Source organism: Thalassophryne amazonica, chromosome 13 (assembly GCF_902500255.1).
Source record: "Thalassophryne amazonica chromosome 13, fThaAma1.1, whole genome shotgun sequence".
In the NCBI taxonomy this organism is placed as follows: Eukaryota; Metazoa; Chordata; class Actinopteri; order Batrachoidiformes; family Batrachoididae; genus Thalassophryne; species Thalassophryne amazonica.
In genome coordinates, this window is record NC_047115.1 from 37,238,765 (window position 1) to 37,251,810 (window position 13,046).

Below are 13,046 nucleotides of genomic sequence, written 5' to 3' on the forward strand. Positions count from 1 at the left end.
TGCCCCCAAAACAACTCCGCATTTGACACAGTCATTCCAGTGATATTCGAGGATCCTCCAAAGAAATGAAGTACCAAACAAGCAGTCGTCATCTTCTGTCACTGGTTAGCATTTAAGTCTTACCACCATACACTGATGACGGTGGTAAGGAAAAACTCCCTCAATGATTTTGAATAACAGGAAGAAACCTCAAGCAGACCAAATTGAGCAGGGTTGTTCCCACCTGAGCGGGGATGGCGTGAACACTTCCAGCTGCTATGATATTTATGATTATACACATGAAAAAGAAAGCAAATTTTTCAATGGAGAGTACAGAAATACTATCTATACTGAAGGTCAAATTTGTTACAAATGCTGACTCTAAATTGCAATAGAAAAAGAAAAGGAAATAAAAGCGCTGCTTTATTTTTGAATAAATAATAATTAAAATACTGAAGTAAATTCAAAATATGGGGTGTGAGGGCATGGGAATGCGTGAATTCATTCATTTATTTATTTTATGGCTCATATCAGGTCATTTGGTCTGTACTTTGAGCAAGAGTTAAAGTTAAGTCATTAATTTGTTTTCCAAACATTACAAACATAAATAAGTGGTAAGTCCTGTAATTGTTTCGACCTATATTATATTAATATTACTATTACTATTATATTAATAGTACTGCGAAAAAAAACATTGTTTAAAAAAAAACTTTTTCCTAATGCGTCCATCTTTTCACCTGATTCCATGTAATGCCCTTTGTAAACACTAGGTGTCAGCGCGACACCACTTTAGAGCACGAAATGCCACAGGTTTACAGTTTGTTTTTTTGTGCATTTTGGCTCCGAACTGCAGACAGAAGCTCATGGCGACACAGCCGAAGAAAGTGCCACAATAAATCACAAACCGTGTCTTTATTAAATAGTGCTGTGCTGGTAAGGAAAGGAGTTTGTGTTTGTGGAGATATAGCGAGGAGGAGCGTCGTGGGAGGGCGGCCCACCTGTGACGGATCGTGAAGGAGGCTCCGTGTTTGTGTCACAGGCATCCAAAGTCCAACTGGAATATCTCAAACTCACACACCAACTCTTCTTTCCAAGTGACTCAGGTATTAGACTCACGCTCCACACAAAAAGACGCAATAGTGCTTATAGCTAAATTCAAAAATTATATCACAGTATAATGTTTCTGTACGATATATATTAATAATCACACAGATTTACAGTTTTCAGTATTTTTTGTGGTGTTTATATGGTACATGTTTATGGTGCGATTATTTCTCAAGTAAGGTTGGCCAGTGGCTATTATGCCTATTAATCTGTTTCCTTATGAATATATCACAGTATGGAAAATTTATGCAAAATAAGATCATGCTCAACTAATGCTCAGAATATCACGTTTCTACACTTCAAGTGCTTAGACAAGTCATAGATCTTTATATGGTGCACTACAGCAATAATGAAAATAAATGTATAGCGACTTTTTATTTTTACAATATATGATTTGTTTTATACTGAAAAAAGAGATTTTTTGGGCTCAACCTTAAAAACTGGCTTTAATTGGTAACACACAAATATGTTAAGTTTTTACAAGGAACTGCAAAATATTACTTGTATTAATTGTGTTAGCAATTGATGCAGTTATTTTAGGTTGCCCAGAGCTCATTTTTCAATGTATCATCATCCCATTTATTGATCAAATGATCTTTTTCAAATTTATAAAATAAATTATAATAATGACGTTTGTAGCTTGATAATTGATTAGTTTCTTTCTTTAAAAAAAAGCTAATTGATTTTATTGGGGATGTTAGGAAATACATTTCAAATCAGTTTTTCTTTTTTAGGGTTTTTTTTTTTTTTGACCCACTGATGATTTGACTCATGCCTTAAATTATAACTTGTTCAAAACGATTGACTTTAAAAAAAATTAATCATCATTAAATTTCCATACTTTAAGAGTGAATGATGTGATTCTAGTTAGTCGGTAAATTATATATCTCTTGATATCTCAACCTATCTAGTACTGAGTTATTATGAACAGTTAATAGTTAGCAAGTCAGTTTTACATAGAATATTAAAGTAGATTTCACAGGAGTACAATGATATAGTCAGCTCAGCGTACAGACTGATACATGACACAGGACAAACAGTTTGACATACTCATAGTATTTTGATTCTGGGTGTGGAACTAAATCCTTTGTGCTTAATGCCAAGAACTCAAGTTGTAGTAGGACTTGATTACAAATTACGGTCAGACATGTGGGAATGCATTTTATATTATCAAGTGGTTTTCTCTTTGTTTCAGTTCAGAATGTCTTTAATAATTTGATTTTTAGTATACAATCCATTTTTTTTCTGTATCAGAATAGATATTGTCATACAATTTTTGGAGAATATTGTCATAGCATATTTTTATCCTCATACTTGACATCATTTATGTGTGTAAAATTGGCTTTGCTTGGTTAAATCCAGCCCATGCTCAGTGCCACGTGTTCCTGTGCCAATTTACTATGCTACTGCCATATAAATATTGTTGGTACCTGATATTGTTCTGACATCAACAGAGAGATTTGCTCAAAAGCATGTGCAACAAAACAGACGGCATGATGCTACTCAAGCAACACTGACTAGGATAAATCAAAGAGCCAATTAATTACTAATGATTGATCAATTTCAGACTGATAACCAGCCTGATTCTCTTCTTTGTATCTGTGATCTAATCACGAGCTGTGACTAAGCTTGAGTGAGAGCGCTTTGTGTGCATTAAAGTCATTGTATACATATTAATCACCTTTACAACAATTCAGTGTAGCCACCTTAAAATTTAAAGGTTATTAAAAATTTGTATACACCATAGATATTTAACCATTACTTATCTTAAAAATGCTACACTGTCAATTCTCTAAGAAACTACAAGTTTTATTCAAATGAAAAAAGATACCAGTTGCTGTGTGACACATCAAGTGAAAATTGGTTTAGTCAAAAAGTGAAGATTGGCTTAGTCGTTTTGTCTCAGAGATCATAGTCCAGACAAGGACTTCACTGACAAATATCACTGAACCTGATGACACGCAGTTTTAGGCTCATGTTTTGCTGTTACCAGCAGAGTTTCTATGAACATACACTTTAGGGGTGGTAAAACAAATTGATGCTTACAATAGCACAATATTTGATTTTATAATAGGAAAATATATTTTTGATCTCCAGTATCAACATAATTCAAACTGTTGCCTAGCTTGCATTCAGCAGAGGGTGCAATGTAGATCTAATCTGAGTATTGTGTGGCATTGCCTCCATTTCAAACAGACAGGGGATAAATGATTTTGGACTGTTGTGAGGAAATTCCATGGAGATCAAGAATATTTACTTTAAGTGGCTGCCAGAGAGTGCAGTCCTGTGTTTTTAATATTTATCACGCCTGCAACTCTCATCGGCTCGGTTACGTCGGTTGCAGTAGTGGGATAAATATTAAAAACACGGGAAAACCAAAGACTGTTTGGGTGCAGCAAAACGGCTGACTCCCTTATTCCGCGTTCCTGCAAAAATCGCACACACGCAGGTGGGGGCACGTCACCTCGCACCTCCCATTGTACGGCAACACAGATATGCCAAAATTAAACCCCATGCATCACAATGATAAATAAAATCAAAGCATCAGAAAGTCTGTTACACTAGATAGAGCTGTTTGGCAATGCTGATGTCTTTCTCTCTTATTGTATGGTCACCAACCAGTGGCCTAAGGTAATGGCTCATTGTCTTGGAGGATCGTTGGGTACTGTCATAATCTGGACTTGTTATATCATGTTTTGTCTGTTTAGTTTAGTTTAGTTTAGTTTTGCTTGTTGTTTCAGTGTGTGATTTCTCTTGCTGTTTTTTTTTCCTGCTTTGGCTTTGTCTGTCCCTATCTCTCTTGTCCATCTCTCTTGGTGCTTGATGGTGGGTGTCACACTCTGTCTGGGCCGCACCCTGTTCTGGACCTTTCCACACACCTGTTTCTAATCTGTAGCTTATCACCCGGGTGTATTTAAGCTCCAGTGTTTGCACTAGTTCCCTGCCAGATCGTTGGGCCTTGTGCTTTCGCTTCTAGCTCTTTGTTTTATGTTTTCAAGTCCTGCTACCATGTTGTGTTTTGACCACCTGCCTGTTTGTACCGACCACGCCTTATGCCTGATGTTTTGGATCTCTTTGCTCATCTTTGACTGCCTTGCTGTGTACCGGACCCCGCTGAATCCTTCAGTAAATGTTTTTACCAACCAGAGTTACTGTGTTGAGTCATGCAATTGTGTCCTGACATTTCTGTCCGTCAAACCTGATAGCTACCACTGCTGAAATAATTTTGTGTCAGACAAGCGGTTACTTAGAGAGACTTGGCTGAGGAGTATCATTTGCATTGTGAGACACTGTCAGCTACAGCGTTTTGGCCATGTGACACATTTCTCTGGGCATTATACAGCTTGTAGGTGTCTCAGTGTTGAGGACGCTAATGGCTGAAGAAAGCCAAGATGATACCCACATTTCACCTGGCTGTGTCAGACAGATGGTTACTATCAAGAAGTGGGGATGGATTAGTTGTCTGCCTGGGTGGTTGCCGTCCAGGACCTGGGGGCAGTTCTGTGGTGTAATGAATGTGGTAATGTGCGGTTGGGTTATTCATGTTGTTCATTCATTGTAAACAACACAGTGTTAAGCTCTGAATTGAAAATATCTATATGAGGTCTGTTAGAAAAGTATCCGACCTTTTTATTTTTTGCAAAAACCTGATGGATTTGAATCACGTGTGCTTGCATGAGCCAACCTTGAACCTTCGTGCGCATGCGTGAATTTTTTCACACCTGTCGATTGCGTCATTTGTTTGTAAGCAGCCTTTGTGTGAGGATGGGTGTAGTCGGATTTTCTTTGCAAGGAAAATGGCGGAACAACTGGAGCAGCGCGACTGCATCAAATTTTGCCAGAAACTGGGCGACAGCCAGGTGGAAACCATTTGGATTATTCAGACGGCTTTCGGTGACAATCCTATGGGCATCACACAGATTAAGGAGCGGTAATCCGGTTTAAAGACGGCCGCACAACGGTGGAGAGCGAGTCACGCTCCGGTCGGCCATCAACATGCTGAAATGACCAGATCATTTCATAGTGAACGCTGTGGTGATGCGGGGCCGTTGTGTGACTATCCGAGAAATTGCGAAAGAGGTGGACATCAGCACTTTTTCGGCCCATTCCACTGTGACAGAAGATTTGGTCACGAAAAGAGTTGCAGCGAAATTCATGCCGATGGCTTCGGCACAAAGCTGCTGACGGAGCAAAAGTGCCACCGTGTTGAAGCCTCACAGGACATGCTGTGACATGCCCACCTCTTCCACAATTTCTCGGATAGTCACATGACTGAAAAGCCACCGAAAGCCGTCTGAATCTTCCGAATGGTAGAAGAGGTGGGCATCATTTTTCGGAGTCCAGCATGTCCTGTTTTGCTCCGTCAGCAGCTTTGTGCCGAAGCCATCGGCATGAATTTCGCCGCCACTCTTTTCATGGCCAAATCTTCTGTCACAGTGGAATGTGCCAAAAAAGTGCTGATGTCCACCTCTTCCACAATTTCTCGGATAGTCACACGACGGTCCCGCATCACCACAGCATTCACTTTGGAAATGATCTGGTCATTTCAGCGTGGTGATGGCCGACCGGAGCGTGACTCGCTCTCCACCGTTGTGCATCTGTCTTTAAACCGGATGTACCGCTCCTTAATCTGTGTGATGCCCATAGCATCATCACTGAAAGCCGTCTGAATAATCCGAATGGTTTCCACCTGGCTGTCGCCCAGTTTCTGGCAAAATTTTGCACTGCTCCAGTTGTTCCGTCATTTTCCTTGCAAGGAAAATCCAAAGAGAGACTACACCCATCCTCACACCAAAGGCTGCTTACAAGCAAATGACGCAATCGACAGACGTGAAAAAATTCACGCATGCGCACAAAGGTTCAAGGTTTGCTCATGCAAGCACACGTGATTCAAATCCCTCAGGTTTTTGCAAAAAATAAAAAGGTCGGATACTTTTCTAACAGACCTTGTATTTATTAGAACCCCAACAGTACTGCAGCTGCACAGCTGTCTCTTTTTTCTTCCCATCAGAGTAACTCCAGTGTGAAGAGTACAGTGTTAACGAGTACAAAGTAGAGTGTTACAGTAGACCCACTGGAAACAAATACAGTTGAGCTCAGTTAGCTTCCTTTTGTCTGTAAAACAAGAGACTTCTTAAAGCTGTGCTCCAACTGGGAGACAGACTTTGACTGTCTCTTCTGCTGTTTGTCACGCAGACATGTATCCAGCTCAGAAATCGAGTTCACAGCCCGTAGAGACTACTGTTGTGTGTAGATGGAGCCGGCACTGCAGTGCTCCAATCTCCTATTCAGGCAGGTTTACAGACGCTTTGTATTTCTTGATAAAATGCATTTTTTTGAGTGATTGTCGTGGGACTAACAGTTGGCAGCATGATGCAGTGGAGGATAGATTAGAAAGGCTGGGTCATCAGAAGAAGAGTGATTTCCTCTGCCCTCTCCCCATTTTCTGCTCTACATCTCACCTTCTTACATTTTCACAAAGTGTTGACGGGTAATTAACCATATAGATTGTCTGTATTAAGGGAGTTCTCAGCCCTTGGTGCAGATCAGGAGGAAGAATTTTACCTTGGCTGCTTTGTTGCTGCCTCTGACTGTTGGCTCTGAAGGGATATGAGCCCAGAGAGCCAGTTTGAGTAATTTTAAATCAATCTGGAGTTCATAAGTGAGCAGAATGAGTCATGAAGCTAAAAAGCTCCTCCGTGCACTGCCACCATTAAAACAGGCTTTTAGACAAGGCTGGGGGGCATCTGGCACACCTTTATAGCACCTGACAGGCTCTAGAACAGGCTGCACATCCCGACATGTCTGACTGAAATAATTGGTTTGCACATTATATATTTATTATCATCGGAGCAAAGTAGAGCTGTTCAAATGTAAAAAGTTCACATTGCTGCAAATGGCTGTGTCCCAATTCAGGGGCTGCATCCTTCTAAGGCTGCATGTTTTTGACCGTGTAAAATGTGGTGCAATGAAGCTGTCCCATTTTAAAGACTACCTGGAATGTGGCATATGAATGCAGCCCCCCCCCCCCCAAAAAAAAACAACAAAAAAAAAACAAAGGCTACAACCTCTGTGGCCCAAACACTCCCATTGAGTCAGTGTGTCATTTTTTAAGGCAAAATGATTGATTAATTAAAAAAACAAACAAACCAAAACACAATGTTGTGCTCCATATGTACAATTGCAAAGAAGTACATATGGAGCAAAACCCTACATACCAACCTGAGTTTTATGGTCGCAGGATGCTGGACTACTGTGTGTTCCATAGGTGAAGAAGAAGTCAGCGGGTCAAAGAGATGTCTCGTATCGGGCACCCGCTCTATGGAACACTCTGCGACCGTGAGGCAATCAGATTCCATGGACATTTTTAAGTCAAGACTAAAAATGTATTTTTCCTCCCTTTCTTATGAATAGCTTTTATTTTTTTATCTGTTTTATTCTTTTACTTCTATCTTTTAATTGTGCATTTGAATCTTTTAATTTACTCACTCATTTTAATTTGGAGTTTTGTGTGAGGTGCCTTGAGGCAGCTTTTGTTGTGATTTGGCCCCACTTAAATTGAATAAATTGAATTAAATTGAATTAATGTTCAAAAGTAAACTATAAATAAGTATTGATAAATAATTACTAAACTACAAGTTACGCCCTTTACACTAGCTTGTCATATGTGGGGTACGGGTGGGAAAATCTAATGACACAATAGCAAAATGCTGTGTGGTTTAGACTGTCTCATTTTAGAATGGTTTGCCTCGGCCTCTGCTGTCTCCAAAGGCTAAATCTTTGTGTGGTACAGCCTTAAAAGGATACCGCCCCTGAATTTGAACACAGCCAATGTATGTGGCCAATGTCTACTAAAATGATCACATTGGTGGTTTGGCATGCTTGCTCTCTGTCACTGCATACTTGCATATAATTTGCATTAGTGAGAACATAAAAGTGCTCACATTATAGCCAGTGTTTTAAATTCATACCACAGCAGTTAGTAGATTCATGTAAAATTTATGTAGAGTTGGTCTATTTTCCTGTGATTAGCTGGCCATGCATCGGCTTAGTGGAGTGAGAGATCGAGTGAATTCTAGTTGAGACAGATGATGACCAGTGAACCTCCTATTTCAGGACAATTTGATATCTTTTAACATCATAATTTGCAATTATTCTTCTGTATTTTAGTTTTAATAGTAATAATGGTTGGACATTTCTGGTCTTGTTCAGGAAGGTACTTGTGAAGTAGGACTTATTTGCATGTGATTAATGGAGGTTGTTGCAGGTTCCTGGTGGCCACTGAAACCTTATTTATGCTCCATTTATGTATGTAAATCTTTCTATGCATTTCAAACAGTGTAACTGTCACTGCTCACATGCTTCCATACACACTTTATTTTGGCAAGGATATTCATAAAAATATCAACTAGATGGCACTGGAGACCATCTTGAAAGTTTTTGACAACATCAAACATGGTGAGGATTGAAGAAATTGTAATTAAGTTTCTATTGCAAAAAAACCCCAAAGGTCTAGGCAGCTGTGTAGTCATACGTCTGTTAGGCCATTAAATGATTCAGGACAAGATTACACAGATAAAATTCTTGATAAAATACTCCACATTGTTAACAGTGTTCTTTATATGAAAGCCATATGCAAAGGTGTCATGGCACTTAAGCGATAGTTTCAACAACAGCATTTTATGTTCACATAAATTAACTATTTCAAAGCAACAAGATGATGTAACTGTTTTTACAGTACAGTATATAGTCCTTTGCAGTTGATTACCAAATATTAGGTATTGTAACTTCCTTGAGGCATAAAGAAGCAAGGATTTTCAAAATGCTAATGAGTATACCCCGATGACATCACATTGACTATCACAGGGTCAATGTAATGGACCGCATATCTCAGTTCTCTGGGTTTCATGTCAGTCTATTAGTGAAAAGCAATGGCACATAGATGAGAGACTAGAGCAGCACTCATGAGAGCACATACATCTTCCAACAGATCTGGCTCTCTTATCAAACTCTGGGTGATTGGTAGTGTGGCATGCATGACCTTTTGTTTTTATTTGTTTTTATTGGCACTGCACATTAGGTTCTAAATTCCCTGACACATACTGTATTCCAATGAAAAGAAAAAGGGGGATGTATTATAGCAGAGGTGGGAGTAAGTCACTGTCAGGTCATTCTCAAGTCATCAATCTGCAAGTCCCAAATCAAGTCTCAAGTCAGCTGTCAAATACTTGGTGGTCATTATGACTTGAGTCTTGACTTGGGACTTCGACTTGCTGATTCATGATGGTGACTTGTTCCCACTTCTGTAATATAGTACATAATATTCTGCCTCTTTGTGTGTGCTTTCAGGTTAGGTGAATTGCCAACTGTAAATAGACCATAGGTGTGCATGCGGGCTTGAATGTGTTTGTTTGTTTGTCTATATATGGTCCTGTGATAGACTGTCATCCTGTCCAGGTTGTACCCTGCCTCATACCCTGTGACTTTTGGGATAGGCTCCAGCCCCCGTGACCTAATCTTAGTAAAGCAGTTGAAGATGAATGTGTTTCTGTGTACATATATATTTATATATGGAAGGATTTGTTTGAAACTGGTGTGACTAAGAAAACAGTGAAAATGACAAAAATCATTGAGTACTCACATCTCAGTAACCACTGACGAAACAAGAGAGGAGATTTGGCCTTAAATTAGTCAGAGATCCCAAATTTCTATTTGTTTCAGCTGAACATTTTTTCTGACAGGAAGCAATGTTTTTCACTAATCAATAGAGTGACATGAAGCCCAGAGAAGTGATTGTGACATTTGACACTGATGAAATACCCTTTTGTTGCTCAATAACCATTGACACTATAGAACAGAGCTTTGTGTAAAGTTACTCAGAGACCTCAGGTTTCTATTTGATCCAGCTGAACATCAATTAACATAATAATAATAATAATAAAATAGAAATAATAGAAAAATAATTTAAATAACTTTCTTTCAACTTGTGATGTAATGGAACACGATTTTGTATGTTGGGAATTAACTCCCACCAAAGTCAACACTAAGCATCAGAGGTAGGACGAAGTCATTCTCAAGTCATCTGCGAGTCGAAGTCAAGTCTCCTATGAACAAAGTGTCACATGTTTTTCCTCTGAAACAACACCCAATAATTTCACCCAGATTTTGGGGAAGAAATTATTTTCATTTCTTAACAATGATTAGTAATCCTGCAAACAGCCAAACCAGAACAGCACTCACTAAAGAGTGAAGATTGTCTTGTTTTGGGCCACTAAAGAGAGCATAATTAAATTATGCATGTGGAGAATCACTAAATCAAAGCAGGTTTCTCTTTCTTAACTCAGCCGGTCACAGCAGGTGGCACCCCCCAAACAGGCTGGTCCTATTAAAAGTGACATTTTTTGTCGCACTACCATTGTAGAATGCTGGGTCTCTTCAAATGATAAATTATAGAAGTTGAGACCTGCTGTCTATGTACAACATCCTGCAATAATGTTTATTGTCATATGATGCCATTAAATAAAATTAATTTGACTCATTAGGAGTTATTTTATCACATTTCATTAAAATAACATTTGTTGAATAAATTGCTAATAAATAAGCGAACTGACAAATTAAGTTAAAAGACAAAACCAACAGTGTGGACATTTATGGTCATTCAATAAAAAAAAAAAAAAAATGACAGCTCCTGTTTTGGTTATGTCTCTGTGTTACCACATGGTTATTGACTACGTTTACATGCAGCCAGTAACCCTTTCATAACCGGAATATTATCAGTTATCAAGTTGTTCACCAGTGAATATGGCTTTATACACCCTGAAGAAAACCATACACCCTGAGGCCTCAGGGTGTATGGTTTTCTTATGGTCTTATGGTTTATCATATATCTATAAATGATAAATGTTGTATGGTTTTCTGAAGGGTGTAAAAAGCCATATTCATTGGTGAACAACTTGATAACGATTTTATCATATACAGTGGTCCCTCGTTTATCGCGGGAGTTACGTTCTAAAAATAACCCGCAATAGGCGAAATCTGCGAAGTAGTCAGCGTTATTTTTTACAATTATTATAGATGTTTTAAGGCTGTAAAACCCCTCATGACACACTTTATACACTTTTCTCAAACAGGCATTAACATTTTCTCACTTTTCTCTCCTGTGTAAACATTCAAAGTTCAAACCTTAGTAGAAAAAAATAGAACTTTTCCTATAAATAATTATGATGGCTTTTAGAACTAACACATTTAATTTTAACGATCAACCTACGAATTTGGACACGTAAGAAATTATTAATAGTGACTCTGTTGTGAAAGTGTAGGTACACGGACCCACAACAGGGGGCGCAATGAACGGACAATAGAGAAAGGTGAATAACAAGTTTTACTGTTGTGAACAGGGCACAACCAATACAACAATTAATACTTTGGAGTTGTAAGTCGAAATCTGCTGGTGTTGTGTGGGCAGGCTCGAAGGTAGGAGACGTCCGTCCCCGTCGAACCGGAACCACCCAGATTTCCTCTGCCACCGAAAACCAGGAGTACTGGAACCGCCAAGTCCCGAATTCCCAGGTGGCCACTGCCTTCGCTCGTCGGATCCGGTACTGCTGGCGGGAAAGAGCACAAACACACAGGTATGGGTGCGACAGCACCCAGTAGACGGAGAGGGGAGAAGCCGCCTCCACCTCTTGAAATAATGAAGCAGGAAGGTGAGTACTTATCCAAGCAAGGTGCTTTCTGTAATCAGCTGTCCTGAAATAGTTTAGCAAGGTTTATCAGAGTCCTCAAAATATATACTAGCAGAGTAGGTTACCTTAATCTCAAGGCGATATCTCGGCACTGAGGTGGAGACGCTGTCCTGCTGATATACTCCGTCCTGAGTGCAGTCAGCTGTGTCTAGTAATGGGTGACAGCTGTCAGCCTGACAGCCTTCGTCGGCGGCAGCGCCCTCTGGTGCCTGGAGCCCGCACTCCAGGCAGAGCGCCCTCTGGTGGTGGTGGGCCAGCAGTACCTCCTCTTCAGCGGCCCACACAACAGGACCCCCCCCTCAACGGGCGCCTCCTGGCGCACGGCCGGGCTTGTCCGGATGGCGTCGGTAGAAGTCGGCCAGGAGGGCCGGGTCCAGGATGAAGCCCTTCTTCACCCAGGAGCGCTCCTCGGGGCCGTACCCCTCCCAGTCCACCAGGTACTGAAAACCCCGGCCCATTCGACGGACATCAAGGAGCCGGCGCACGGTCCAAGCCGGTTCCCCGTCGATGATCCGGGCAGGAGGTGGTGCCGGACCCGGGGTGCAGAGGGGTGAGGTGTGATGGGGCTTTATCCGGGAGACGTGGAATACTGGGTGGATCCGCAGTGAGGCCGGAAGCTGAAGCCTCACTGCGGCGGGATTGATGACTTTGACAACCTTGAAGGGACCGATGTACCGTTCTTGGAGCTTGGGGGAGTCCACTTGAAGGGGAATGTCCTTGGTGGACAACCACACTGCCTGCCCAGGACGGTACGTGGGGGCCGGGGCCCGCCGCCGGTCTGCATGTTTCTTCGCCCTCGTCCGGGCCTTCAACAAAGCAGAGCGGGCAGCACGCCACACCCGACGGCACTTCCGTAGGTGGGCCTGGACCGAGGGCACACCGACCTCTCCCTCGACCACCGGAAACAAGGGGGGCTGATACCCCAAGCACACCTCAAACGGGGAGAGGCCGGTGGCTGATGACACTTGGCTGTTGTGGGCGTACTCGATCCAGGCCAGGTGGGTACTCCAGGCCGTCGGGTGCGCGGCTGTCACACAGCGTAGTGTCTGCTCCAGTTCTTGGTTGGCCCGCTCTGCTTGCCCGTTGGTCTGGGGGTGGTACCCGGACGAAAGGCTGACCGAGGCCCCCAGTTCCCGGCAGAAGCTCCTCCAGACATGTGAGGTGAACTGGGGACCGCGATCGGAGACGATGTCTGATGGTATGCCATGCAGACGGACG

The 13,046-nt window shown here is 41.4% G+C and overlaps 1 protein-coding gene across 1 annotated transcript in view; it reads left to right on the forward strand.

Moving 5' to 3' along the window:
• Window positions 1-829: 829 nt before the first annotated feature.
• LOC117522791 (semaphorin-4G-like) overlaps window positions 830-13,046 on the forward strand; it is a 75,974-nt gene continuing 63,757 nt past the window's right edge. Inside the window, exon 1 of the mRNA XM_034184181.1 lies at window positions 830-1,082. The gene's annotated coding sequence lies outside the window, so the exon portion shown is untranslated. The remainder of the gene's footprint in view (window positions 1,083-13,046) is intronic.